Raw genomic sequence first — 22956 nt, forward strand, 5'->3', positions numbered from 1 at the left:
CTTCTGAGGGCCACCGGGTGGGGAGCGTGGACGGCACTTTCCCTCTGGGGGTTCCCCCGGGAAAGTGCACGCATCCGGCCTGGAATGTGGTGGAGGCAGGGCTGCTGGGGGAGGGGGCGGCTGGGGGAGCTGCGGGGGGCCCTGGGGGCTGGGGCCTAGAGCGGTGTAGCTAGGAGGGCTCTGGAGACGACGGCGTGTGGGGGCTCTGCAGACAGGTGCTCGGTCAGGCCCAGCCCCCACCAGACAAAGCCCCTGGGCCTGAGCTCCAGGTTGGAATGTGTTTACCTTAGCCCGGGCCGATTTCCTGCTTTTTAGAAAAGGGGCTTAGGGAGGGTTGTTAGACAGGCTCCTGGCGCCCCCGCCACCCAAAGGCACTTTCAAAATGCCCCTGTGCTGAGTTAAGTGTCGAGAGGCAAACAGGGCTTTGAATTTCACTCCCAAACCCCAACATGGGGGTGGGGGGAGGGGCCGGCTGCAAAGGGGCCAGAGAGTCTGGGGAAAGAGGTTTCAAACAACATCACATCGGGTGAGACCCTGGACAGTGCCTGGGCCTCTGGCCACGACCCCCACCCTGTGAGGTGCCCGGCACAAAACCGCGGGGCCTTGGCACCGGGGCCCTCCCCACCCGCGTTTCTGTGGCCGGTTCAGGCTGAGCGCTGCTCACCCGCCCGCCTGAAGAGGGAAGGGGGCTGGCCACGCAGGCATGTCCCCTAACAGTCTTCCTGTCACTGGATGTGTGTGTCTGCAATTGTACGGCTGCTGCCTTGAGGGTCTCGCTTGCTGTGTCTCTATGTGCTGCCCAGTCCACGTGCCTGCCCGGGCGTGCGTGTGGTCGTGGTCCTGTGTGAGGGCCAGTGTCCCCTGGAGGGTGGACCCCTGAGCCTGGCTGTGTATGTGCCTTTGTGTGGTTTCATGTCTCGGCATGAGTTTAATGACCCAGGAGCACATTTTCAGGCAGAGATTATGGACAGCTGGGGGTTGGGGGAGGAATCGGGACACTTGTTTTACTGCTGAACGAGGACGAAAAAATTCCAGCACTACAAAGGAAATGAAATCTCTTAAACAGGGCTAGAGTGACGTTTGGGGTCTGACTACAATACACCCTGGGAAGTCACAAAAAAAACAGGTCGGGGGCCCCAAGCAGGGCAGTCTCCTCTCCCCCACCCCAGGCTTCCAGGAAGACAAACGGTTTCCTTCTCTCCAGAGGTGGGGGTGGGACCTGAGGCTCAGCCCAGGGGCAGCGGGCCCAGGCTGGGGACCGGAGGCTCAGCCAGCTGGTCAGCACCACGACCCCAACCACAGGCTGGGGCCCAGAGAATGGGCTCCTGCCAGCCTGTTCGCACCCTGAAGCAGGCCTGGCCTGCTCTTGTTTTCAGGTGTGCGTGTGCATGTACGCATGTGGTATCTGCATATGTGTGTGCATCCGTGTGTGTGTGCACATGCCTGTGTGCATGTGTGTGTACTTGTGTGTCTGTGTGTTGCCTGACAAGCCCCAGAGAGCCAAGGGCCTTCGTAGAGATCTGTGGCCTCCCAAAAGGGGGAATGGAAGGTTCTAGAAGGAACTGCAGTCACCTTGTTCCTCCATAAGGCTGCAGCAGCCCGGGCCTGCCCACCACCTCCTCCCCTCCTCCCCTCTCTTCTTTCTCCTTCCCCTCGCTCCCCAGCCTGCTCCTGGTAACACCGCTGGCCTTTTTCCAGGGCTGAGGGGAACCAGTGGGCCCCTTCCTGGAAGCCCACCTGCAGGCCAGCTTGCTGGGAAGGGGCCTGCTTGGAGGCGGCTCCCACCCGTCCCGCCGCCGTTTCCTGGAAGCAGTCAGTGAGGGTATTCTGTTCCTTGTCAGCACCGTGCTTGCAAATAAAGCAGACACTGTGCTCCTGTCCCCAGGGAGCCCCGCTCCATCACCCAACACCTGGCTGGACACAGGCGGGCAGCCCGGGGCCGCGGGGAGCGGCGCGGGGCTGGGGTGGAGCTGGACCAGTAAACACACATGGCGCCGGGCGCAGGAGGCTCCTTTTCCCTCCTTCCCGTCGCCTCCGCTCACAAGCTCACACTGAGCCCCAGGGCTGCTGGCCCCAGCCGGGGGCGCACAGCAAGCTCCCCAAGGAGGGGGTTGGACTCCCGTGTGGACCCCCAGGGGAGGGCGGCTGGGAAGGCCTAGGGGCAGGCTGGCTCTGGGTCCCGCACTTTGCAGAAACCCATCTGCCTGGGCAGAAGTTTCTAGAGGGGGATCCCAGGGAGCTGGGGCCACATGAAGGAGGGTGCCTCGAGACTGAGGGCAGGCAGGTGGGACAAGAATATTGTCCCCGAACCAGAGGAGAGAGGCCATGTCAAGGGTTTTGCAGGACGGAAGCCATGGTCTGGGGCAGAACCCCGGCGTGGGCAGGAAGGCTGTGGAGACCATGCCCCGGGTGTCTGGAGCAAGGAACGACAGGAAGTGGGACTAAAGGCAGCTCGAAGGCCTGGGCACAGAGGGCACCTGGCTCTGGGGGCACAGAGCTGCTGGGGGGCCAGGCTGCCTGGGCCAACCACGTGTCAGAGGGCATCCAGCAGACATGTGGGCAGCTCTGAGCCTTCGGACAAATGGGCCTGGGAGACGGGGAGCAAGGAGCAGAGAGCGGACCTTGGACGCTCCTGGTAGGGACACCCCCCGATGGGAGGGAGAGACGGCCTAGGTGTGGGGAGCCAGGGTGACCAGGTGGGGCCGCAGAAGACGGAGGAGTGGCTGGTGGGGTTCAGGGTTGTGAGGGAGACAGCAGGCCCTGGACTGGAGGCCAGCTCCTACCCCCCGCTCCCCGTCCCCCTGTCTCTCATGTACTTGTGTGGGAGGCACCAGGGACAGGGCCCCACAGGACGTTGAGAAAGACTCGTTTATTCAGGTGGCATTTGGATGGTGCTGCGTGCGTGGCAGGGCCCACGAACACTGTGAGGCACATGCAGAGCCCCCGACAGGCTCCCCACTGGTTGCCGGTGACATCACCCCTGTGTCAACACCCATGATGTCTGCAGCTTCCTTGCCGGCCAGGGTTTATGGAGCGGGACCCAACCCCGCCTGGGCCCTCACCCCACCCCGGCCCACACACTGGCCCACTGTTCGGGGTCTGGGCTGAGGCCGCGCCGTGGTGAACTGGCGCCGGCTGCTCTCCCGCCCACCCCACGTTCCCGGCACGGCGGCTGCCCCTCTGAGCCTCCCCAGCCAGAGAGCGTGGGGGGCCGCCAGCCTGGCCTCCACCTCCCCCCGCTCTGGAAAGGGTGGGCTCAGAGCCTGAGGCACAGGCCTGTGGCTTTGGGGGTACAGAACTGCACTTCTGGGAGAGATTTTAGGCTGGCTGGGGGTGCTGGAGGGGGCTCTAATGCTCCCCCCAAACACGGGCCTGCCCCCCACAGGCCTTGGAGAAGCCAGCATGGCCTCCCTCCCCAGGCTTGGGCAGACTGGGGCCTGGACTGTACTGTGAGCCATTGGGCAGAGGGAGGACTGAAAAGGGCTACCGTGGTGACCATCCCCACCCGTCCAGCCCTGTGACACCCCTGGAGCAGGGACCTGTGCTTCCTGGCCCTCTGTGTGTGCTGGCGACCCAGGAGAGGGCCCTCCTCAACTGAGGCCACAGAGACCCGGGGTCCCACGGCTGGAGGACTGGTGCTGGGAACAGGCAGAACTTTCCCACGGGGCTGGCACCCGGGGCCGCTCGGGGCCCTTCATCTTCTCTCCAGGCCCCACTCTCCTTTCTGCACACCCTGCTGCCACCCCCACTGAACCGGCCTGTTGGGGGGGATCTGCCTTTAAGTATTTGCCACCCCAAGGTTACTGCCCCTTTCCAGAGGGGATGAGTCGGCCTGGGCAGAGGCTCCTGGGGGTACAGAAACGCCATGAGAAGGCCCTGTGTGCTGAGGGCAGGGGGCAGGGAGCTCAGTGGGGAGCTCCAGGCCCAAGAGGAGGTGGGAGGGAGCAGCGGTGCCTGGGCGAGGCAGGGAGGATCGCTGCAGCTGTGTGCCCCATGTCCGCTCCTGTTCCTGCATCTCCCTTACCCGCCCCCACAGGGTGGTCTGGTCTCCATCGGTCAGCGCTGCAGCCTGGGTCTGCTCCACCCTGCCCTGGGACCCTCCCCTCACCCCAGGCCTGGGGCCTCTGGTCTCCATTGCCCCCCACCTGAGGGTGAACGACCTCACCCCGTGGGGCAGAGGGCATGTGTGCCAAGAATGGCCCCCAAGGGACACGTGGCTGTTTGCAGTTCCCAGGACGCAGCTGAGATAAAAAGGCTGTTTTCCCAGTGGGCTCAGAGCCAGCAGGGGGGCTATAGGGCAGCTCTGGTCAAGGCCAGTCTGTGGGGATTCGCTGTAGCCTTGGGCCCCCGCTCCCAGGCCTCTGCAGGAGGCATGAGGTGGGGCAGCCATGGGGCCAGGCCCCCGCGAGGCTGTCAGCCCCCCACGCTCCCAGGACCCTGCCTGGGTGGGTGGCCCCAGAGGGTCCCAGTGTTAGCTTCCCCCATCTGGGATCCCATCATCCAACAACCTAATGAAGGCTGAATTTCATGCATCCTGTGATGTGGGCAGACACACCCCCTGCCCCCGGGGGGCTGCCAGCCTAAGACAATGGGATCTCGGGGGTTTACGTTCTATACGTGTCACGGATAAATGCCATGGGGAGGGGAGGGGTCACGGAGGCTGCTGAGCCGGCAGACCCAGCTCTGGGCACAGGCAGGACTGGGGAGGGGATCCCAAGGAGATGGAACTTCAGAAGTTGCGCCCTGCCTCCTCGGCCGGCTTTGGGACCTCCTTGAGCAGCAGGAAGGCCTCAGGCCTGGGAATAGACGCCCACCCTGCCCACCCGGTGCTTCCCTGGCATAGTCAGGCAGTCCAGAGAAGCCACCTGGATTTCCCATTTGGAGGAAACTGCCAAGCTGTGTGGACACCACTATCAGCTCAGCCCAGGGCGCCCCTCTGGCTGGGGAAGAGGCTGGTGCGGAGGGCCCCAGACACTCCGCTCCCCTGCCATCAGTCATGGGGCTGTCACCCAAGAACGTGCTACACTGTGCTTTCCCTCGGGGTCACGGCTCCAGACCCCCTGCCGTGGCTCCTGAGGCTGGGGGGGGGGTCTGTGGCACCTTCTCATGCACCCCCTCATGTCCATGAAAATTGTGCCGCACCTGCATCCAGGTGGCCCCCCGTCCTGCTGCCCACACCTCCCTGGGCTCATGAGAGGGGTGTGTGTACACTTCTGTTCTGACCTTTCCCCACAGACCCGGGACGGCCCTGGGAGCCCTGGTTTCCTCCCCATAACCAACTCCATGTATGTTCATTGGGCATCTTGGAAAGGGGTGCCCTGCAAATCTGGCCAGCCATTGCTGAGTGAATGCTCCTTGGGCTTTGCTTCGATGTCTCCACCTCAAGAGAAGGTGACACATGGCTCTTCCACCAACAGTGCGCGGCCCACTGCTTTCGAAATGGCAGCAGAGTCTATAGAAGACCGACCGGGGTCCCACTAACCTTGGTGGGGAGGGGCGGGAGCAAGCGTGCATGGTTGGGGGAGCCCAGGAGCTCTTCTGGGCCTCCTGAGCCACCAGGGGGTGGGGGCTGGATGGCAGCAGGAGGCCATGGTCAGTCCCAAACAACAGGGAAGAGATAGGATGCAGGGAGGAAGGGCCTGCAGGGGTCCTCAAAAAGAGTCACTTGGTTGTGAAGACCAGAAGCTTCCCAGCTGACCCTCAGCCCCAGGCTTTGTTATGGGAGCTGTGGACTCCAGCCACCCATCAGCTGCGGGTGCAGAATGTTCTCGGCTGTGCCGCTCTCCTCAGCTCCAACCACGGCATGCACATGTTTTAACACTGAGCTCAACAACTGTCCAGGGGAGCAGGCAGCCTGACCCTCAGCAACCACTGTTCCACCAGCCAGGTCCTGGGAGCAGTGGTCTGTCCTGGCCTGACTCGTCTGTCCGTCTTGGCATCAGGTCACAGCCTGTTCCCACTCCAGACTGGAGTGCCCAGTGAAGAGCAGACCCAGGCCCTGACCACCTGAGTCTGAAGACCCACCAGGGGTTCCAAGGGGTGCTGTAGCCAGGTGTGCTGGCCGGTGGCCCCAGGGAAGCTAAGGACATGAGCCAGGTGAGGAGGAAGCAAGTCCCAAATTCAGGGTGCTGTGGCCTCCAGCTGCCAGGAAGGGGATGTGCTCTGACTTCTGGGGTTCCACCACCAGAACCGTAGGGCCAGGATAGCTGTCTGGACTCAGGTCTCTAATAAAGCGGACATTAGCATGATGACCACTGTTCTGGGCTCATGGGTCCTAGTCTCTCACAGGCACCTCACAGGAACGGGCCCCCACTCTTCATGACAACCCCATTCTACAGATGAGGAAACCGAGGCACAGAGTGGTCAAGGGCTGTCCCTGAGCCCCTGCAGCAAGTAAGGGGCCGAACCAGGGTGTGAGCACAAGCCACGAGGCTCAGTCCCCCGGTCTGAGCCACCTTCTGACACTGTGTTTATATGTGCTTGAGGTTGCGGTAAAGGAGATGACCAGAGGCCCCCCGCCCTCCACAGGGGGTGCCTACCAGAGAGAAGACAGTCCTAGAGCTTGAAGAATGGGCTATGGGCAGACACACAGAAACAGAGGAGTGGCTTTCTAGAAGGGGAAGGCCTCTTCCGTGGAGGTGGTGGGGTGCAGACCTCACTATCTGGCCCCCACCCACTGCCCACTCCCCAGCCCAGGCAAAGTGGGCAGGACAGAGGGTGCAAAGTCCCAGGACACTGACCGCAGAGCTCAAACAAGGGCAGAGGGCCCGGGCCCCTTGGGCATATGCTAAGTAGGGAAAAGGGCATTGCACCTTGGTGGGGCTAGGGTCTCCTCGTGCCACCTGCACTCCCCAGCACACAGCCTCTCAAGGAGAGAGCGCCACATGCCAAGCCCTGGCCCTTGCCGGGCACTTCTGGGATGAGGCTGGCTGAGCCTCCCATCACCTGGAGGGGCTGAGCTGCTGTCCTTGCTCACAAACACCCCCCCTCCATCGTGTCTCCAGGTCCTCCTTGGCGAGGTGGGGGCCTTGCACCCAGACGCCCAGCCCCTGTGCACCAGTGGGGATGCCCACCTTCCGCACAGCAGGACCCCCTCCTGTACCCTGGGCCAGGGCCCAGCAAGTCCTAACCTCCAGCGGCTCTGGCCAATTTGCAGACCGGCCTGGCTGGTCTTAGGAAATACAGCCCCACAGCCCTCCAGCCCACCACCCCAAGAAGTATCTCGGGGAGCCCTGGGGTCAAGTCACATGGAGAGGAAGGAACTCAAGGCAGATGCCCCTCCTCTCCTGGATGGAAATGGGGTGCTGCTGGCCACCCCTCCCGGGGTCCTGTCGGACTTGGGGGAACAGCTGAGCTTGGGTAGGGGCGAGCAGAGGAGGGTGGGGAGCAAACGGTCGTCCCAACTCCATGCAGTGCCAGGAGTCAACGAAGCTTCCAGAACAGGGCCCCCACTCCCAGTGGAGGCAGTGAGGGCCTGGCTCCTGACCCAGCCACTCTCCTGAGGTGGGGGACCCCAGCCCAGCCATAGGCCCAGGGAGGGTGTGTGCCCTTCCCCCCACCTGGCACTCCCATGGCTGGGGGAGAGAGGTGAGTGCACAGGGCTGGGGAGGGGTCGTCCCACCCCTGCGTCCAGACGCTTTTGAGGGCCACAGTCAAAGCTCCAAGCCCTCAGGCTGGCTGGGGTCCAGACACCCCACTCCTCGCCCACAGGTGCCTTCAGGAGTTACTGGTGCAACCCTGGGGCTGGGACCGTGTGCAGGGGGAAGGATGGCCTCCCACCTCCGTGGGGCTCGCAAGAAAGTGCCTTCCCAGGCCTGGGCTCAGAGGGGGCCTGGGAAGAATGGGGGCTGGTGTTTGTTCCCGGAGCAGAGAGCGCCACGTTGCCTCAGCAGAGGGCTTTAGGGGATGGGAGGACTGATAGCGCAAGGCCGCACCACCCCCCAGGAAGCCTCAGAGCCTGGCGTCCCAGGGCCGAGGCCTTGGACGTGGGGCCCCTGTGCAAATCCTCTGGGAAGCAAGCTTGCAGGGGTGGACAGAGGAGTGTCCGGGCGCCCAGAGCCCAGGTGTGTGGGGGAGGGGCCGCAGCCACACAAAGCCAGGAGCAAGTGGGGCTGGGCTTCCCCCCAGGCACCCCCAGATCCCTCTTGCAGTCTCTCCCTTGGAAGCACGGACCCCTCTGGCTGGGCCCAGAGGGTGTTTCCCCAGTTCTGGGTGGCAAATGGGGGGTGGGAGAGTTGCGGGGTACCCAGATGCCAGAGCTCTCTGGCCAAGGAATACCCTGGCCCAGAGGGCATGGTGTTGCCTGCTTGGAAGGTCAGAGGCCACTCTGCCCGGAAGAGCCCCCAGCTACCTGGAGGGTTGCGGGAGGCCCCAGGACCCCGCCCGCCACTCTCCTGGGGACTCAGGGCCATCAGAGCAGTGCCGGCAGCAGTGTTTATTTTCAAATGACATTTTTTAAGAAAAACAGCCTCCCCCGAATGCTTGACCCTGTGTCTGGAATGTGGGAGGCAAACAGCTGTCCGGTCCACAGACCCTGCACAGCCCCCTCGTTGTGGGTAGGGGCTGGGGGTGTATCCTGGGGGACACCAGCCGGCCGTGGTCAGGGCGCGGGAACCCGGATCTGGGCTCTGTTCCCAGCCTCGCTGTGTCCCCCACAGGGCGCCGACACCCCCGCAGCCCCGGCACTGCCCGGCCGCACACATGCAGGGACAGCTTGTCTTGGCCGGCTGGCCCCAACACATTCACTCCTGTGTGCACACACGCCGCACCCCAGGATGGCTTTAGCGCCTCTGCCCCTGCTGGTCTCCCTGCCGGGCGCGGGCTCCCAGCCACCTTAGCCTGCCCAGCCCTCCTCTGAGCCCCTACCTCCAGGAAGCCCTCCATGGGGACTTGTAGCCCCCAGAGCTTAGCAGGGGCTGCTCCTGGTGGGCAGCTCCCAAGCCCCCATCCCCAGCCCCGCCACATAGAGGGCCCTTGGTGCCTCAGGCCCTGCAAGCAGAGACTGGATCAGTGAGAGGGGCGGGGGGTGGGTAGCGTGATCCGTGGCCCCTGCCCTAGATGATTTCCCGTCCTCTGGTCCTCTGTGTGACCACCCTCACAGCCCAAGGGCTGGTCAGGTGACTCTGATTAGGTTGTTGGAGGCACAGAGGCACCCTGGGGCTGCACCTGACCCCTGGCCCTGACCCAGCCCTGGAACCCAGTTTCTAAATCTTGCCTAGTGCTTTCGCCAGACCCCTTGTCCCCCTCCCCTGGCGCCAGGGTGCCCTTGGGGCTTCCTGGAAGAGGCCCTTGTCTGTTCACTGCCTGCATGCTGGGCTTCAGCTGCGCCAACAACAGGGAGGTGATCCCCCTCAGTCCCTTCCGGGGTCCCACCGGCAGCTCCCCCTGGGCCAGGTATCTACTCTGGACAGGCCTGGGCTGCCCCAGGGCAAGGACCACTGCAGAGAGCGGAGGGGCTGCCTCTCTGCCCCCGACCCCCAAGCTCCCCGCTTCCTGTTTCACAGCCCACAAAGCACTAAAGGCCGCAGGTCCTGGGGACATCAAAGGCCCAGGAAGCTCCTTGAATTGAATTAAGTGTAAATGGGTCAGAGGCCTGTGGCTCGCATTTCCCACAATTACGACCCGCTCTGCTGCTCTGCTGGGATGGGATGTGGACGGGTGGGAGGACCTGGGACAGTGGGTCTGGGAATGACTTCCGCTGCTGCCCCTGCAGAGGGACCCGTGGGAAGGTCAGGGTGGGGAACAGAGAAGCCACTCGAGGGCACCCCACTTTGCCCCCCACAGAGGGTGGGCGAGGACTTAGACCCAGAGCCTCGCTGCACGTGGCCATCTCCCAGAGGCCCTGCTGGCATGGCCAGCCCCGTACCTCTGCTTGTCTGAGTGGGTAAAAAGCAGCTTTCAGCCTGGCATGGTGGGCCACCTGGGTGACAGCAGACAGAGGGACGAAGGCACCGTGAAGGCCCCTGTGGGGAGGACTGTCTGTAGGCATGGAGGAGGCTGTGGGCTGAGGGCAGCTCTGGGGAGCCCCAGGCCACCAGACAGACTGAACGGATGCACCGGGGCTCCTAAGTGGTGGGAAGTAAAGATATGGCCACATTTCCCAGGGACTACTTAGAAGGTTCCAGAAGAGAGTGAGACAAGGGCATGGGGGAACAGAGGCTGAGGGTGGGGTGGGCAGAGAGATGAGGCCAGTGAGGGACCACGGGAGGGGCACCGAGAGGCCAATGACCCCAGCATGCTATGGTCTGTGCGCTCTCTGCATACAGCGTCTCGTCTGCAAAGTTAGCTCAGCAAATGCCAGGAGCCAAGGGTCAGGGAGGTGCTGCTGGTGGGACGCCCCTCCACCTGCCCCCGCCACCTGCCCCCACCAGCCCTCCTCTCCTGGTCAAAATCCAGCTCATCACTTGCTGTTTTGGCCCCAGAAGCCCTGCCCATAGCCCAGTGGGCTCCCCCAGCTGAGGCCCCCTCTTCCCTGGGAGCAGCTACCCTTGCAGGGACGCTTGGGGTCTTCATGGGCCTTTCTGTGCCCTTTGGATCAAAGCCCTCACCATGTGGGCAGCACAAGTTTCTGCTTCTGTGGTGCCGTGGAGTGCCTTGGGCCTGGTGGGCCAGGTGGGAGGTTGACAGCTGTGACCTTATCCACTGGGGGAGTGGGCTGCTGAAGAGACGACCCTGTTTACCCACATCAGCAGAGCCCTGGGGCCTGCTTGGTCCAGGGGAGTGGAGGGAACTTCCCTTGGGAAGGCCCAGAGACCCCAGGACAGAAGTAGAGAAAGGAGAGATGAGGCTAGAAGGGGCCAGACCAGCCTAGCCTGGGAAGTGCACACAGGGGTGGGAGGGAGGGGCGGCGTGGGGGGTAGCAGGGGCACCCCAGCCCCCCACCCCCGGGCCCCTCCAAGCAGCTGCTCAGCTTATCTGGGCTCATCCCCCTCTGTGTCAATACCCACTGCAATCAATCACAGAGACTTCAGGCCTGGGGGGCCAAGGCAAACCTGACAGCCATTCCAAGAGTCAGGGACAGCTGCTATTCTGGAGGGTTCCCAGGGGCCAGGCCCACCAGGCAGCAGTCTCACGGGCACCCTCCCCCAACAGAATCAATCCCTCAGAGGTGGGGGCAAGCAGAGAGGATGGAGCAGGGACAGGACGTGGCCAACGGGTTATGTGAGCAGCCTTTGGCTTCAGGGGCCCCCACCCCACCCAACCCACCTGTGACAGCTTCCTGAACCCCATTCTGTGGTTGGGGACAAGTGGCCTGACAAGGGGACCCCTGCCTCAGGTTGCCATGCAAGGCGTGGGGGCGGCAGAGCTGGAGTCTGGCCCCCATCCCCCAGCTGGGGGTCGAAGTTCTTCCATTAGATAGCGGGAGGAGTGGGGGACAGGCTGACGGATGGGGACAGCTGCCCGCCTGCATGGACAAGGCTCCCTTCTGCTGCTGGAGATCCCGGCTGCCCCATCAGTCACGGCCCAGGGGCCGTGCGATCACCCTACATTTCTCCTAATCCCCAGCCAGGCTCTTCCCAAGCATCTAAGCAGTTGGACACATTTTCTGAATTCTCAGGCCACTGCTGTTTCCTCCTCAAATTCCTGGCCCCCTCCACCCCATCCCCACCATGGGAAAAGGCTCCACGGCAGCCACACACGCTCGATCCTTGGGCGGCGCCGCACCCAGTGCCGGGGGTGGGGAGCAGCTGGCGGTGCCTGGGCAGCTGTGAGGTGTCGGGGTGCCAACGACAAGAGCCCCGATTAGTGGGGCGTCATGGGAAAGCTGTGCAGGAAGGCTACCCAGGGCCCCTCCTGCTGCAGCCTGTTCTGCTCCTCCCTGAAGAGAAGCAGATGACTCCCAGCCAGGGCCACTTGTGTCCTGCTGGCCCACAGGCTCTGCCAAGAATGTCCATCTGCCCATGCTGGAGTTACCTGGCTCCAGGCGTGGGTACCAACTCATCCAGGCTAGATGACTGTTCTTTGGGCCACTGGGAGAGGGCCTACTCAACCCCACAGAGCTTCTGGGCAGCCCAGACACTGCCAGCAAGTTCCACAGAGATGCCCATGGAGGGAGGGGGCTTTGCAGGGCCCTTTGCACCGCTCCCTGCTGGAAGGGGCCACAGGGTGGGCTGGCTGCCAGGTTGTGGTGCTGAGGCAGGACAGAGCCAGTGGGCAGGGCCATGGGCAGCACCTGGCCAGGTGGGCAGCCCCAGCCAGCTGGGCAGGGCCAGCCAGATGGGCACGGGGGAGGCTCTGGTGGCTGCTGTGACTCCTACTCCCCAGGCCCACTGCTGTGTGTCTGGGAGGCCCAGAGGAAAGACGATGTCCAGCTTAGCCAGGAGACTACGGGTGGGAGCTGGTGTGGGCACATGGCGACCAGACCTGTAGAGAGTGGGCAGGGTCACTGCGGATAACAGGGGGCTTCCTTCGCCCAGGAGAGTGGCCAGGGCAGACCAGACTGTGGACCCCAGGCCTCCCGGTCAGCTGGCGCCTCTCGGGTCTCAACTGGCCGGTCATTGTGCAACCAGCACGTTATCTCTGGATGTGGAAATGCTGGAGGCCGGGGGTGGGCTGCAGGGGCTGGAGCCGCCTTCCGGCAGGCACCGGCTTATCTGTCAGGTCTTCAGGCCCACGGCTGTCTTTGCTCTGCCCAGCCCCCTGCCCCAGCCTTGACCCCGGCCCCCCAGGCCCACCAGCCTGCCCTTCTCGTCCAGCTCCCCTGTTGGCCAAATCGGCCCTTCCACTCTGGCCCCTTCCCCCTTGAGGCCCTGACCAGCCCCTATTTGGCATCCACATTTGCTTTCGTCTTCCCTGGCTCCTTTCGTAATAAAAAAAAAAAATCAGAACTGTCTCCCTGCCCGCCGGCATGCAACCCCAGGAAAAGGAGGCCAAAGGGCCTGCCTGAGCTGTGGCCGCGGGGCCTGCCTGGCCCTGACGAGGCCCCCACTGTCCGCCCAGCCTTGCTGTGCTCCCCTCTTCCCCGTTTTGAACTTGCCAATCTCTGAAGGAGCCCTCGTTTCCCTCCGTTGTCCACCGCCCTCTCCAGGCCCTGTCGTCTCGCCTGGGAGTTTTCCTGGAGATGCACAGGCACGTTCACACGGTGCCCACTCTGTCTCTGGGGACCCGGGGCTCGTGAGCCTGGGGGGCATGTGGCTTTTAGACACTGTGTGCCTCACGTCCTACTGCAGGTGGCCACAGCTGGCCTGGGCCAAGGCTCAGCTGCCTCTTCTGCGCAGGGACGCTGGGGGCCACAGGCCCGCACAGCGAGGGTCAGGAGCTGGAGGCCAGAGGGGAGCCTTTGCCGGGGGGAGACGGCGAGCCGGCTCTGCAGGCTGAGCGAGTCTGTGTTCCATTGTGCTAAAACAGAGGGAGCGTAAAGTGTGCCTCTCTAGTCACTGCTCAGAGCACACTCATGGGCACCAGGTCCATGCACACCACTATGTGGCCTGCGCCACTGGTCATCCGTCTTCCCCACAGACGCTCCCTGAACACTCCAGGCGGCTTGTGCACCAGTCCTCGTGGGCAGATGGGACGATGAGGCAGCTCTGGTACACAGAGGAGGAAACCGAGGCACAGACATGTCGCCTGTCTCGCCAAGTTCTCATGGAAGGCACCTGGTAGACGGGTGCTGGTGGGACACAGGGCCGGTGGGGGGGCATGGTGAAGTGACTGGGGGCCCGGGCCTGTGTCCCCAGGCCGGGCAGCAGAGCAGACCCCTCGACCTGACCGGGCCCTGCCCTGCTGCCCACCTGCGAGCCGGAGGGTCCTGCACAGCTCTGACAGCAGAGGGGAGCTCCACCTTCCAGCCTCTGGTTGTCATTAGCTGCTCCCGGCGGGGGGTAGGACAGGCAGGGGAGGCTCTGGCCCCGCAGCCAGCGAGGATCGTGGCGCACAAGGGGCCACCTGGACCTCATTATTCCTAAGTGGTCCAGTCTGGAGTCCGGGAAGAGGGGGAGAGCTGCCTAGTCCAGGGCCTGGGGCGTCCCACTCCCACCCTGAGCCAGCATTTTAGGGGCTTCGGCCACAATGCAGAACTGAACCAGGCCCTCCCTAGAGCCCAGAAGAGGTGTCTGTAGAGGGCTCAGCCCCACAGGAGAATAGGCCAGAGGGCTGGAGGGTTAAGCCAGCCAATGGGAGTCTCAGAAGGGGAGGGAAGTGAGACACTGGTCCTTCATTCCCAAGGGTAACAGTCAAGACCATCCTCGACACCCTGATTCTGGGCGGGGTCAGAGCGTCTTTCCCATCAGCCCTGCCTCAGGCAGAACCCTACTGGCTCACCTCCCAGCACGAGCTCCCAGGAAGCCTCTCACCAGTGATGAGGCCGGGATGTGCTGCCGGAGCTCTGAACCAGCAAACCGGGGCCAGTGTCCCAAGGTACCCAAGACCCCTGCTCTTCTAGCCACACCCCTGAGCTCGGAGAGGTGGGAGCTCCGGGATCGTGGGGACCCCCTGCCGGTACACCCTAGCAACATCCTCAGCTTACAGGAGGGCAATTGAGTCCCAGAGTGGGGAGGATGTGCCCCAGTGGATCTCAGGCGTGTCCCCAGCACGTGTCCAGCCCACCGCACAAAGCTCGTAGCTCCCAAAATCGCACCCAGCAGGGGCCAGCAAGGGGGTCGCGGAGGGCTGGGGTCAAGCCAGGCAAAGTCCCGGGGTTCCGACCCAACTTTGCTGTCACCTAGGGACTGGCTCGGGCGCCCGTGCGCATCCCTGTGCCCATCGATGTGTCCCCGTCCCCTCCTGCCTGGCCACAGGAATGTGCAAGATGGCTGCCGGGGAGAGGCCGGCGGCGGGCGGGGCCGGGCGGGGCCGGGCATCTGTGGGCTGACCCGAGTGAGGGGACGCATCCGGACCTTTGGCGTCATCACCTCCGTGTTCTGACCCACTGAGCAAATATACACTAAATGAGGCACAAATTAGCACAGCCAAGGGAACAGTCGATTCTGTCCTTTCTTCTTAATCCCTTGGCTTAGGGTTTCCCCGGCCTGGACAGCCTGTCCGAGGGGAAGGCTGCCCAAGGGCACACGGGCATCCGTCCGGGGACATTCAGGCAGTGACCAATCCGCGGCTGCCCTGCTATGTGCCCTGCACCGTGGGCCTTTTCCCAGCCGGCCGGTGAGGGAACAGCCACTGTGGGTCCCCGAGTCTTGACGAGATGGTCAAGGATGGACCGGTGATGGAGACCGGCGTGCAGCCATGTCTGTGGGTGAAGGAGGATGCAGGTCAGATGGAGGACATCTTTGCTGTCCCCTCGGCCAAGCCATGAAAAGCAACCCTCTCCCCCAAGCCCCCAGCACCAACCTGGAGACCAGCATGGGCTGGAGCCCAGCATGGCCACCATCGCATCTTGGCCATCCAGCTCGGGACAGGTCAGTTCCAAGACATCCAGGATGGAGCTCTGGGGGTTGAAGAGAGCACCTTCTCCAAGAGCCTCTCGGTCCCGTCCGGGCACCGAGGGCCAGGTGGGGGCCCACCGCGGGCTCCGAGGACTTCATGAGGGGCCGGCTGTGGTCCAGCGCCCGAGCAGGGGGTGAAGCCTACCCTGCGATGTCCACTGGCAGGAGGTGGTTCAAGAGTGCGGCTCTGTGGGCTGCAGGGGACCCGGAGACTCATCTGGAAACAGCCACCCCTGTCCCTAGCCCCCAGCCAGGACCCGGGCACTCTGAGCATCCTGCTGTGGCCTCAGGGAAGAGTGTACCCTTCCCTCATCAGCAAGTGTCCCCAACCCATCTAATCCCAGCCTGCGTCCTTCCATCCTGGTTTCCCAAGAGATGGGGACCAGAGCCAGCCCCCCAGAGGCCCTGAAGTCCAGAGGGATACCCCTCTGAGCAGACGGGCTCATCCAGCCCCCAGGACAAAGGAGTCATGGCTCTGGCTACGCTCTGAAGGCTAATTGGCCTTTAGGATAAGCAGACCCCATCAAGAAAGAGCCCATGCCCCTCTCCCTGGTCCCTGGCCCCCCACCCCAGCAGCTGAGAGCTTTGACTTAAGCAAATAATTAGTCCAGGGAACAGAGAAGCTCAACAAAATCACCCACCAGAGCCTGGTCTTGGTCCTGGCTTGCTCTGCCCTCCCCGCTTGGGTCTTGAGATCAGCAGCCTGCATTTCTCTTGTGCTTACTCCAGGCACCCCAGCCCCAGTGCAGGAGATGGGGTATCACACAGGAAGATGGAAGGCCACAGAGGACAGAGGGAGTCATGGGCTCAGACAGTCAGGGCCAAAGCAGATGGGGTGGGGCCTGGACCCCTCACCCTGAGAGGAGTGTTGGGAGCCTTCCTGGTGAGGCTGCGTGCCCTGGGAGCTCAGTGGGGGTGAGGAAGCAGCCCTGGGTTCTGGGCTGTTCTTCCAGGTCTCTCCTGATGCAGTTGCTCAATGCCATTTGGCTGGGCCAGGCTCCCTCTGGGCCCCATAAAATGACCAAGCACCAGCCCAGGGATGTGGCTGGAAGAGCTGGGGTCTTGGGTAACTTGGGACACTTGCCCCAGTTTGCTGGTTCAGAGTCTCCACAGCATATCCTGGCTTTATCACTGGTGGGAGCAGCAGTCTAGCTTGGACCCAGGCCCCAGATCCCGGCCCTTGACTCAGGGAGGAGCTGCCCGGCCAGTTCTGGAGACGACCCACGCTGTCCACCATCTCCCAGGACCCCTCTCCCTCCCGGCTGCCCATGTCACCCAGAAATGTGCCCAGCCTCCCAGGTGGGGCTGCCACAAGGGGACAGTCTGCCCCAGGAGCCCCATCCCAGGAGTCCCACCCCCAGATGCGGTGTCTGCTGCTGGAGGCGAGTCCTGCCACTCTGGCCCGGGGGCTGAGGTGTGCTGTGTAAAGTGGTCCCCACCGTGGCTCCTTCCGAGCTCGGGAGGAAAGGTGCTCTCCTTCGGCCAGTGGGTGGCCGAGTCTCTCTCAGCCCCTCTCCAGCCTCCGGGACCCTCTCCTCTTGCTCCCGCTGGTCTGTGCCCTGTTCTCCTCTCTTCTTCCAGATCGTTCCTCTTCTAGAGCTGCCCCTTCCATCAGGACACCTGGGCCCCGGCCTCCTCTCCCAGGCCCTCTCTCTTCCATTCTCACCATCTGCCCCCTTCCCCAAAACTCCTCGCTATCCCCTTGTCTTTGCTCTCTCCCAATATCCTTTCCCTTTCTATAAAAGTCTGTTTTGTCCCTACTAAGTCCCTCCATCCTCCCTAAAGAGCCTTCTCTTTTTCCCACCCTCCCGGAAGTTTCCATTTCCCTCCTGGTCCCATCTCATGCATGATAACAGGGCCAGAAGGTAAGATCAGGCTGGAAGAACTCTGGGCAGTGGGGTTCATGGCTGAGGGGGTGGACATACGGGTGGGAGGCCGGGGCCGAGACAGTGTAGGGGGCCTGGGGAGCAAGGTGTCTTGCTGTGGGAAGGGCTGGAGGAAAAGCCATATCCAGGAGCAGCCAGAGCCTGCCCAGAGCCTGGGAAGGTGCTGCCCTTGGAGCCAAGCAGGGCCACTGTGTGGCCTAGACAACTGAGTGGCCTCCACCTCAGTGCCTGAGCTCCCTGCCTCTAGAACGGAGCAGCTGAACCCCAGCCGGTGGCCTGGGCCCAAGGATGCACCATCCTGCCCTGGAGTCCGCCATGTTGCAGTGTTGGGAAAACGTGTGCTGCTGTACTCTTCCTGATGTGACTGTAGGTCCCCACCTGCCCTGTGGACCCCCAGTGGGACTGGACTTCAGGCCTGTAGGTGGCCTGTGGAAATTATTTTATGCAGTAGTGTAGGGGGATTTGGGATCCAAAATCAACCCAACCACCATGCCAAGACTGCCAAGGTCTTACTTGAATGCGAGGTCCCCATCCCGAGAGATCCTGTGGGCCGGTCCTCTGGATCCGGCCCTCTGGGGCCGTGGACACCCACAGGGCTCCAGGCGGGTCAAGGTGCCTCACCCTTGGGCTGGCCCGCCCCTCTCTGGATGACCACAAGAGGACGCAGAGCAAGCCGCCCGGTGCAGGCCGTGCTCTGGTCATTTTGCTGCTTGCTGGGCATTTGGGAGGATTGGGGGGGGAAGAGAGGGGGGAGGCAAGATCCAAGAGAAGGGTGAAGGAGTCTTGAAGGAGGGCAGGGAGGCCAGCGGCAGTGTGGCGCAGGGCGTACGGGGGAAACATGGCCGCACCCTGGCACACGGCGGCCTGGATGGCCTTGGCCTTGGCCAACTCTCCCTCCAGAGGCGTGTGACACACCCGCTGGCCCAGCTCTGCTTGCTGTGTGGAGACTTTTGCAGAAACTGCTGACCTGCTAGGCCACACAGGCCAAACCGGGCTCGGAGGCACAGGAAGAAGTGCGGTGCCTCCACGGGCGGTCCAGCTTCGGGCACTGCCGACCCATCTCCCGTTTCCAGGGCACTCGGGGTCGGGCATGGCCTGGATACTCACAGCCCTCACCCGGGGAGCAGGTTGATGTCTACCCTCATCCGTGCCCATGTGGGTGGCTCAGTTGTCTCCCCACCTACCTCTTCCCAGACCCTGGATGGCACGTCTCCCCCAGGAGCAGAGTAGAAGGAACGTGGGTGGAGCCGGCAGCCCTGCCAGGCCTCAGGGCACCCCACCTGCTACCCCCAGTTCTCCCTGGCAGAGGAAGGCAGGACTTCAAGGGGATGAACTCCCGCCACTCTCATACCTCCCAGGACAACAAGGGTCCCACGGGACAGTCAATGAGCCCACTGGCCATGGGGGTCTGAGGCTGTGGGGAAGTGGGCTCTGGGGAGGCGGGAAAGATGCCCAGATGCAAACCCTGGGACTGTGCCGCGGCTGCCCTCTCTGGCCCTGGCCAGCACCCACTGGGGTTGCAGGTGAAGGTGTGGCTGGGCCGTGGATCCCGAGATGGAAAAGGAGCCAGGAGTTGGGAGGGGAAACGGCTGGCACGGGTGGCTCTGGAGGCTGGTGCAGGGCAGAGGGCAGGACCCATGTGCCTTCTGCTCTGCACATGCGCCTGCTCATCCATGTGCGTCCCACGCGGCTGTGTGTTGGCGGAGCATGGGGCCCCAGGGCTATCACAGGCTGGGATGGGGGCTTGGACCCAAGCCCAGTGATCCCCCAAGGAAAGTGCAACAGAGGGGGAGGGAAGGGACCGAGAGGAGCCTGGGCTGCAGGAACACAGGGGAGCTGAGCAGGGGACATTCAGACCAGGCCCGGGCAGGGCCAGGTTGTGGGGACAGCAGAGAGAGGAGCTTGGGACACATGGGGTGGGGGCTCTGTGGGGCTGGAAGGCAGAGAGGTGCTGTGGTGGGAGGGGTGTGGTGGGGACTTGGGGGGCCAGGGCTGAAGGCCGGCTCCTCAGCTCACAGCAGTGGGAGGTAAGGGGTGGTCGTCCTGTTTGGGAGAGACAGATGGGAGAGGCTGAAGAGGAGGCAGTGCAGTGTCCAGGCGGGGGCCCAGAGAGGATGGGAGGTGGGTATTTAGGAGCAAAGGGACAGGAATCTGTGCTGGGCTGGACATGGGGTGCTGGGGCACCCTGCTGGGGCTGGGAACCTGGGAGCTGAGTGAGCCATGCAGCCCCCAGGCCGCTGCCCTGCCCCCACCCACAGGGCCCCTGCCCGCCCGCCTGCCTGCTCGGGCCTTCTGGTTTCCATCACGGCGAACTGGCTGTGACATAATGAGGCAGGCCGGGGTCAGCGGGGCGACCTCTCGTGGCCCCAGTGTTTGGAAATCCCCAAATCAAAATGACCCAACAGACAGGCTCGAGACTGGATTTTCCAAGCGGGCCCCTTCAATTACCAGAAGACACAGACAGACGGCCTTTTCCATGACCGCCTTCTGCAGACAGCCACGTAGGGCCTGGGTCTCAGGACCACCTTGGCCTGCACCGAGCAGTCCCCCAGCCCGGGCGGCTCACCTCTCCTGGTGTGTGGGGGTGGGGGGCTATGACAGCTGGCTGCACTCGGCGGCTCCAGCAAACGCGGGCAGGGCTGCCTGGAGCCGGTACACACAAGACAAAGAACAAAAATATGATAAGTGCTACACAGACCCCAGCCCCAAGCCAAGAGGCATGGCGCCCCCCCGCCCCCCAGCGGGCCTAGGGAGGCTGGGAGGTTTGGGCAGGCGGAGGGGGCTGGGCCCGGCAGAGACCCCGGCTGGGGGTGGGGTTTGGGGTGGGGGAGGGGGACCTCGAGGAGGGCCGCGTGGCCGGAATCAGTAACTCAGCTTGGGGGAGGGCAGGAGACATTTGTGGCAGGCAGTGTGAGGAGGGGGTTCCTCCGCCCCCAAGTTCAAAGTTTTATGGTGAGCAGACTCAACTTCCTCTCTTGTCCCTCCTCTCCAGGTGTTATTTGAAAAAAATACTTTTCAAACTACATGCTGAAAAGTTCAGCATGAAAATTTAATGTCAGAAACTCTGTAATCTCTTTCCCAGAGATAAGACACAGCCCCTCGAGGGGGGGCGAACCCGATCCCACTAACACAGAAAGCAGACGCCGGCTGGGAGGCTGCGGGACGGGGGTCCCGCAGAGGGGCCTTCCTAGGGAGGTGTCCACACTGCGGCTCACTTGAATTTTCTGGAAACCCTTCCACCCGTCCTTGGGCATGCACTGGGCCTATGGTGTTGGGACCCGACATTTCTGCTGCCCTAGAGGCTCGGGTTTCCCAGGGACGTGTGGCCTCCTGGCCCCTCCCTGAAACCCTAATTTGGGCCTCGTGGGGACTCAGGTTGTGGACAGCTAAGCCGGGCAGAACAGCTCTGCCAGCACCAAGCATGACCTTTCCGTCCAGCGGCCAGCTTCCTCCTGGTCCGCAGCGCCGCCCATGGTGGAGAAGCGTGGACATGATGCACACACTGCCCCACTCCAGGCTCTGGCCCTGGGTCCCCACCAGCCAGGAGCCCCGGAGGCTGAGTCTGGGTGTGGGGGCTGGGGATTTTGAGCCACCCGGGTTGCCCAGGTACCAGCCCTGGGCAAGGTGAGCAAAGGACCTCAGACACTCGGCTCTTGCCTCAGTTTACCCCTGGTGAAGCAGACAAAACTGCACTAGATTGTCCCCAACAGTCCCCACCCCGAAAAAGGCCTCTACCTCAGACATTAGAAAATGCCCCAGCCCCTCCCAGCCCCAAGATCTCTTGCAGGGGCTGGGAGGATAAGGCGTGCTGCCCCGGTGGGGAGGGGGTGCCCCGGGGGTTTGGGTGTGTATGCGTGCGTGCGTGTGTGCCAGACCTCGTGTTCCAGGCCAGCATTCCAGGGGAGGGGGTGGTGGGCAGGCGCCATGTGGAGCGAACCGGCGCTTCTGACCACGTTACACTACTGCCCCCACCAGGCGACCCGAGGTGCAGGGCCGGCGCCCCTGGGGACTGGGGACTGGAGACCCTGCCCAGCACTTTTCTGAGCCTGAGACCCCTGACGTCCTGAGAGGTAGGGGGTTCCTTTTTTTAATGGGAGGAGACAGAGACCTCCTAAAAGGGTCAGGACTGCTTTCCTGTGTGCTAATGGCCCAGAGCGCCCAGAACGTGGGTGTGAGCAAAGCCTAAACTGCTCTCTTCACAAACCCCAAGATCCCAGGGACCCTGAACCCGCCCTGGGGCCTGGGCCACACCTGCCCAAGCCCACCGCAGGTCCCAGTGTGTGCCCCTACATGGTCCTGACCCGGGCCCAGGAGGGGCAGGGCTGGAGTGAGGCCCACCCGTGGGCTTTTTCTCCCAAACTTGGTGGTGTCTCTCCTCGCTGTCCCAGCCTCCTGGGGGGCCATCAGGAGTCAGGGGCCACTCTGTTGTCGGTTGTTTGCCTGCCCCTCCCGGCGCTGCCGTGGCGACGGTGTGGTGGGCCAGAGGTTGTCATACCGCAGGGGTGACTAAGTGCGCCGGGCATGCGCCACGCCGGCCGTTACAGCACGCGGCGGCCTCTCAGGACTCTTGCACCTGGGCCCCAGCCACCCCCCAGGCTCCGTCAAGAATGTTCCATGAGCCCCGAAGACAAGCATGTGACCCAGCATGCCAGCCGATCCCGCCGGGCTGACGCCTGCTCCCAGCATTGCCCCGCCCGGCCATGCTGTCCCTTCTCGGGGTCTCTCCTCATGGCCCTGGGCAGCTCACTCAGGTCCAGGTGACCCCATGCAAGAGGCTCCTGTGTTTCTGTCTAATCCCTGTGACCATTTCCCACTGCCCTCCACACCGGTGTCCAAAGCCATGGGGAGGAAATCACCCCTCGTGAGCCGGCCCCCGTCTTAAGGAAGCTGGGAGCGGCAGCCACAGTCTTTGAACAGCCAACCTGGCCCCTTCCCAGCCCCTTTCCTGGGGGGCTCCTGGGGGCCTTGTAGCTTTCCCACCCTGGGGCTCTGCAGGCCTCTGGGCAGCAGCCCCTGGACAAGCCTGAGGTCAGGAGAGCTCAGCAAGTGCTGTTCAGGTTGGGGTCATTTTGACAGATGTGGACAACTGTGTCCCCTCTTCCAAAGCTATTTCTATCTCAGCAGGAGTCAAGGGGCCGGGACTTGGGCTTCCCGGCATCCAGGCGGGCAACACTTTACTTCCAGATAAAGGGCACTCGGGGCAGCTGTCGGCTCCCCTTACTCCTGCACGGCGGGTGTGTCCTCCCCGAGCCCCAGGGGAGGCTCAGAACACATAGTTTCCCTGTTATGTCCTGGCCGAGGGGCCAAGGCGGATTTAGCTGGGGGGAGGCCCAGGGAGCGGGGCGAGCAAGGGATGTTCTGGGAGGTGAGGACAGGCAGGGACAGGAGCAGCAGCTGGTCCTAATCCCAGCGGGCCTCCTTTGGGGCCGCCAGCTTGGTTTTTATTTTCAGGAGGCACCTTCTAGAGCCTGTATGCTGCCTCATCCTGAGGGCGCAGGGACAAGCACCGCGTGGTCACATGCCACATGGCCCCAGAATCTGGAGGATATCTTAGTGGATCGCCTGTTTCCAGGGCTCTGGGCACAAGGGGCACAGCCCCGGGGGTGCTGACGTTCTGAGCACCTTTGCCCCCAACACACTCGGCCACACCTGCACCCTGGCAGGGAGCGGGGGCATGGGGAACCCTTTCTAGA

The 22956-nt window shown here is 63.2% G+C and overlaps 2 long non-coding RNA genes across 2 annotated transcripts; one reads left to right on the forward strand and one right to left on the reverse strand.

Annotated features, from left to right (window-relative positions):
- Positions 1-14835: 14835 nt before the first annotated feature.
- LOC134375425 (uncharacterized) lies at positions 14836-16338 on the reverse strand. Its single transcript, XR_010023393.1, has 3 exons — positions 16019-16338; positions 15283-15571; positions 14836-15181 (listed from the first exon to the last, which is right to left on the reverse strand). It is a non-coding gene; the product is annotated as an uncharacterized LOC134375425 (long non-coding RNA).
- LOC134375427 (uncharacterized) lies at positions 14895-17137 on the forward strand. Its single transcript, XR_010023395.1, has 2 exons — positions 14895-15350; positions 16959-17137. It is a non-coding gene; the product is annotated as an uncharacterized LOC134375427 (long non-coding RNA).
- Positions 17138-22956: the final 5819 nt, after the last annotated feature.

Source organism: Cynocephalus volans, chromosome 4 (genome assembly GCF_027409185.1).
Source record: "Cynocephalus volans isolate mCynVol1 chromosome 4, mCynVol1.pri, whole genome shotgun sequence".
NCBI lineage: Eukaryota > Metazoa > Chordata > Mammalia > Dermoptera > Cynocephalidae > Cynocephalus > Cynocephalus volans.